This window comes from Bipolaris sorokiniana, assembly GCF_000338995.1.
Source record: "Bipolaris sorokiniana ND90Pr unplaced genomic scaffold COCSAscaffold_20, whole genome shotgun sequence".
Lineage (NCBI taxonomy): Eukaryota > Fungi > Ascomycota > Dothideomycetes > Pleosporales > Pleosporaceae > Bipolaris > Bipolaris sorokiniana.
Window position 1 is genome coordinate 279,648 of NW_006911914.1, and position 6,051 is coordinate 285,698.

Consider the following 6,051-nt stretch of genomic DNA (forward strand, 5'->3'; position numbering starts at 1 on the left):
TATATCTTGTTCGTTTTGCATTCTCAATTCTCTCTCGCTCCGTACGAGAGAAAAGAGTAAGAAGGGTTAAAGTGATCTTTTAGCTTATGTTATGGGCGGAGAGGCCTAGCGAATAAGTATGCTTCTACCTATCGTACAGAAGCTAAAAGATAAGAAAAAGAGAAGATAACTAAGTACAGACTTCTCTTATACCTGCTCGCTTCTGATCACGTGTCCGTACAGAAGGTATATCACGTGGTCGAAGATCACGTGATCCTCTTCAGTAGAGATCACGGGCGCAGCCCTTTACACCTATCAAATTAAGCCCGCAACGTCTCTTATAAATCTAATATACAGCTAGCAATCTTAGCTATTAATTAAGATTAAATTAAGTCTTAAAGAGATATAGCAAAAGTCTACAAAGTCTCTCGAATAATACTCTAGCGTTAACGCGCTAGTATACTTACCTAACGCGATTGCCAGCCTAACTCAAAGAAGCTTACAAAGCTAGAAGAGAAGGTAATAGTTAATTATATAATTAATCTAGATCTACGTAGATTTTCGCCTACCTACGCAGCTGTGCGTAATATAGCTAACAGACTACTAGCTACGCGCGGCGCTAGCCAGGTTAGCGTCCACTAGCTACGCAACTTTATTAAGCATACAGACAGTCTTACAACGCGTTTCAATCGAGCGTATAATAGGCAGAGGGCTCTATATAAAGATCTAGTCCTAATTAAGAGCTAGTTTAAGCTCGTGGAGTAGACAAAGGCCAAGTACAGTATCTGCGATAAAAACGTCTATAACTTCAACGAAGCTAGCTTTATAATAGGCAAGATTACGACTCAGCTAGTCGTAACAGCGTTAGAGAGAAGATGCTAGCTAAAGGCTGTTAAGCTAGGCAATCGTAAGTAGATGACGCTAATCGCAGCGATTAACGCAGCTGGCTAGTCTATCCTACCGTTTCTAATCTTTACTAGTAAGTATCACCTATCTGCCTAGTATGAGAAGGCAGAGATCCCACGCAACTAGGCCATCGCAGTCAGTAACAACGGCTAGACAACTAACAAGCTAGAAGTTAAGTAGTTAAAGTACTTTATTAAGCATACAGATAGCAAGGTTATTAGAGCACGTCGGCTGCTTATTCTTAACGGCTATAAGAGCCACCAGTCACTTAAGTTCTAAGAGCTCTATAAGGAGAACAACATATATACGCTCTATATACCGCCTCACTCATCTTATCTACTCCAGCCTCTTAACATTAGCTACTTCTCACCGTTAAAGCGCGCGTACAGCCGCGAGGTAGAGAGCCTAATCCGCTATTATATCAACCACATTACCAAGCTCAAGTTTCTACCAGCGTTCAAGGTAGCGTTTAATCAATCCTTCACGCTAGCCAATATCTACTCTGCCTTCCGCGGTGCAGGCCTTATTCCTCTCCAGCTAGATACTATTCTATCAAGGCTTAATATAAAGCTCTATACGCCTACTCCACCAGCTATTCTAAAGGTTCTCTAGCAGGCTCGTACGCCTAGCAACACACGCGAGCTTAAAGCTCAATCCACGTTAATACGTGATCGCGTTCAGCGGCATCAAGGCTCATCGCCAACTTCAATTATTATAGCAATTAATCAGCTTAAGAAGGGGGCTAAGATAATAATACTCTCAGCTGAGCTTATGCGCGATCAGATAGCCAGCCTTAAGAAGGCGAACGAAGCCGCAACAAAACGTAGACAGCGTAAGAAGAAGCGGATACAGAAGCAAGGAGTGCTAACAAAGAGAGCTAGAGAAGATCTACTCGCTTAGCACGAGGCTAATCAGCAGATTGCTTATAAAGAGCGTTAAGGAGGAGAGCGATCAGGTATCAACCGCCAGGCTCTAGCGCGGTATAGCAGGTGTAGAGAGACTAGCCATAATTCGCGTACATGTAAGAAAGATACTTTAGATAGTGTTTAATCCACTATCTTAATATATATAAATTTTATTTAGTTATAGTAAAACTGTACACGTAAAGAGGTGCGCAAAGTTAGTAGGGTGGCCCGCTCGCTTATATGGCCCGCTCGCTTATAAAACACGTTACTTATACAATCTAAACTAGGTGCGGAAAGTAGTTATTCATTTCTAGCTCTCTATAATCTAGATTTTATAGAAGACGGCTATAATATTAAGCTTTATATACTACTTTACTCATCCAACTTAATTTAGCATCTCCTATATAAGAGGTAGAGAGTAATAATTCTTATAAGTTAGCGTATTTAGAGCGCGGTAGTCTACATAGAATCTTAGTTCTCTCTTAAGTTTCTATATAAAGAGGACTAGTAACGCAGTAGAGAGGTTACTTACGTAGATAAACTCTTTCTTAAGTAACTTATACAGTATCTTACGTAGTACTACAAGTTTATCTCTAAATATATTATAGAGAGGTTTATATAGGACTTTTAGTAGCTTCTTATTATCTTTAAAGATTAGTTTAATTTTATAGTTAACGTCCAGGCCTTATAGAGGAGAGAGCTTATCTCTTTTCTTTAGAGTAAATAGAGAGGTGTATAGTTATAAGTATAAAGGAAGAGACTTAGTTACTTCTATTATAGTTAGCTGCGTCTTTAGATAGAGAGCTTTCTTAATATCTTAAAGACTAGCAGCGAAGACTTATAAAGCTAGCTATTTTTAGCTTTATTATATATAGGCCTAAAAGGCGGCTACTAACATTACGGCGAAGTTCTATAATAGTTTAGTTCTCTCTATACTAGGTATAGAGAGATTATAATATAGAAAAAGAAGTGTCTATCTAGCTATATTAATAACACCTTCTATATCTTTAAGCTATATTTTTCTTAAAATAATGTCGTACTCATACGTGGACGTAGTAATAAAAGTAGCTGCTTTTCGCTTAATTCCTCTAATATCTATAGTAAATTAAGTAATAGCTTATATAGTGCTTTTTTAGTTATTAACGCCTTTAATTTCTCTAGTAAGGATAGATATACGCGGTAAGTTAAGTTCTTATATAAGTCTTTTATATACTATTATATAAGTACAGCACCTATTATTAATTATAGTAGTAGCGTTTTGTAAAAGATTAATAATTACGTTTATAGATATTAGCTAAGTAGGTTTTAGTTAGTAAAGTAGCTCTTAAATAGATTGTACGACCTGCTTATCCTGCTTTAGCTGCTCTAGTCGGCGCTTTTAGACTAGGGCTCTTCTTTTCTCTTATCTAAGCTCTCGTCTTCTAAGGTAGTAGTTAGAACTTTTATTATAGTCTTTAGCTTATACGTGCGTTTTAGAACTATTGCTTTACACTACTATATAAGATGGCCGTAGATACTATAACGTAGGTAGCTACTCTTCTCTTTACGTTAAGCAATTTAGCTTTATATACTCTAGTACTTATTTCTTATATAGAGGCGTATAGCGCCTATATTAGGTGTTTAGTCTATTTTATCTATAGTAGCTAAGGTAGCCGTAGAGAGAGAAGTAGAGTAAGAGAGCGCGTTGGACGAGAGTTAGTTAATTACTTTAAGATTTTTCTAAGTACTCCTAAGTTAATATATAAAGGCGTCGTACGTCTCGTTTAAAGAAGGCTAGTACCTAGCTTAGTAACGAAGTAGCTTCCTGTTAAGAGAATTCTTAAAGTAGTTAATCTTTATCGCGTCGTTATCTTGTCTAAAACTAGCTTTATTAAACTTTAGATTAAAAGCTCGTACGTAGAGAAGAAACTCGCCTTTCTCTTACTTAGTTGTACGGAGATACTATAGAGCTTTTTACTTAATTAAAGAGTCTTTAAAGAACGCATCTAATTACTTCTAAAGCTTACTAAGATAAGGTAATAGGTTTCTACTTATAAAGTCTTATATATAAGCTTATAATGCTAAAAAGGCTAGTCCTCCCGTATAGAAGATTATATAGTAAGCTTAGTAGAACTCTATAGAGTAAGCCTAGTAATCCGCTAATAGTTTTATATAAGTCTATATCTTCTACTACATATATTTTTCATATAAGTCTTTCTTAAAGATTCTAATATTAGAGAGTCTAGCTTTCCTAAACTCTTATACGGGCGTAGGCGTAGCTAGAGGCCAGTAAGGAGATTACTAACTTTCTATATTTAGCGTAAGATTAGAAGTCTATACGTTAGAGATAGCTTGCCCCTATACTATATAGAGAAAAAGGGCTTTTATCTCTTAGAGTTCTTCTTATACGCCTTTAGCGTTCTTAAGTCTTATAGCTATTTAGTCTAGGTTTTGTCAGAGTAGATTATTTATTATATTAAGTTAGCTCTAGCTTTCTATAAGCTCCTCGTACGATAGAGGCCTTAGTAGGGCGTTGCTAAGTTCTAGTTTTAGCGTAGGCTTATATAGCCCTATCGTTATATCTTATTAGTTTTATATTCTTAATTCTCTCTCGCTTCGTACGAGAGAAAAGAGTAAGAAAGGTTAAGGTAATCTTTTAGCTTATATTATGGGCGGAGAGGCCTAGTAAATAAGTATACTTCTACCTATTGTACAGAAGCTAAAAGATAAGAAAAAGAGAGGATAACTAGGTACAGGCTTCTCTTATACTTACTCGCTTCTAATTACGTGTCTGTACGGAAGGCATATCACGTGGTTATCGACTACGTAATCCCTTCGGTAGAGATCATAGGCGCAGCTCTTTACAAGTTAGTAATTAGTAATATTAGAGTATATATTAATATCTTTTCTCTCTTAGAAACTTAGAACTATATTCTCCTCTTATATACGCAAAATTATTAAATTTCGAATCGTAACTTAATGGGTTACTAGAGGTAAACGTACTACTAGTAAATATTATTACATACTTTAATAAAAGCCCCCGTGTTATTTATAACGCTAAATACCGAATTAAAAAAAAGAAGACAAGTTATTTTAACTAAGAAAGAGCTAGTAGAGGCAGGGTTTCTAAGGTATCTTCTAGAGCTTTAAGAACTATTAATAGAGATATTATTAGAAGTCCTAAGAAGCAAAAAAAGCGTTTAATAAGAGAAAATAGTCTAGATATTTCTTCTAGAACGCTTTAAAGGGCTCTTAAAAATTAAGGTTAGGCTGTTAATATCTGTTCTAAAAAACGGATCTTAAACGGCTCTAGAGCTAAAAAGAGACTAGCCTATGCTAAGAACTAGCTAAAAGAGCTTTCTAGAATTAATTTTAGAAAGATTATATTCTTAGACGAGTATGGAATCGAACGTAGGCATATATCTCGATCAGAATATATAAGAAAACGCAGAAATTAGCAGTTAGGCTAAAAGCATAACTCTACTAAGAATAAAAGTAGTTTAGATTAATATTTATATTTTTTAATACTTACCTATAATATCTATTTTTTAGATATTATATTCTTATTATAGTAGCTTAATCACTAATAAAGATATAGATCGCGATATTACTATCTAAGTTTGGGCTGCTATATAGGTAGAAGAAAGATCTAATATAGTAGTTAATAAAACGCTAAAATTAACTATTAGCTGTCGGAATTCCTACTATATTTAAAAGTGCCTAATACCTTACGTTTCACCCTAGATTTAAAGAGGGAAGTAATATATACTAATTTATACTTATATTTCTATATTTCTAAATATATATTAAAATAACGTGTTTCACCAGTGTGCGCCCCACCCCAGTGTGCGCCCCACGAAATCCTAGTACCTCACCTTCGCAATAATAACGCGTGATGTCTCAACAACGCCAAACTCCTAAGACCTATACTGAAGCTGACGTTACTATTGCTATCTCTGATCTCCAAAAACGCGAAAACTTAAGCCTAAGGCGCGCTGAATTAATCTATAGTGTGCCAAGACGGACGATACAAAGGCGACGTAATGGAAAGCCCTGTCGACGCGACTACGAACCACCAACTAAGCGCCTAACAAAACTAGAAGAGGAGGCTATTACTCAACGTGTAATAGTTAAGGCTGAGCGAGGACTACCTTATAGGAGAGACGACGTGCGAGATATGGCTAATAGACTGCTCCGAGAGCGCGGTGGAGAGGAGGTTAGCAAGAACTGGGTTGATAGGTTTGTCCAGCGCAATCCTGAGCTGCGTACGCGCCGGAGTCGT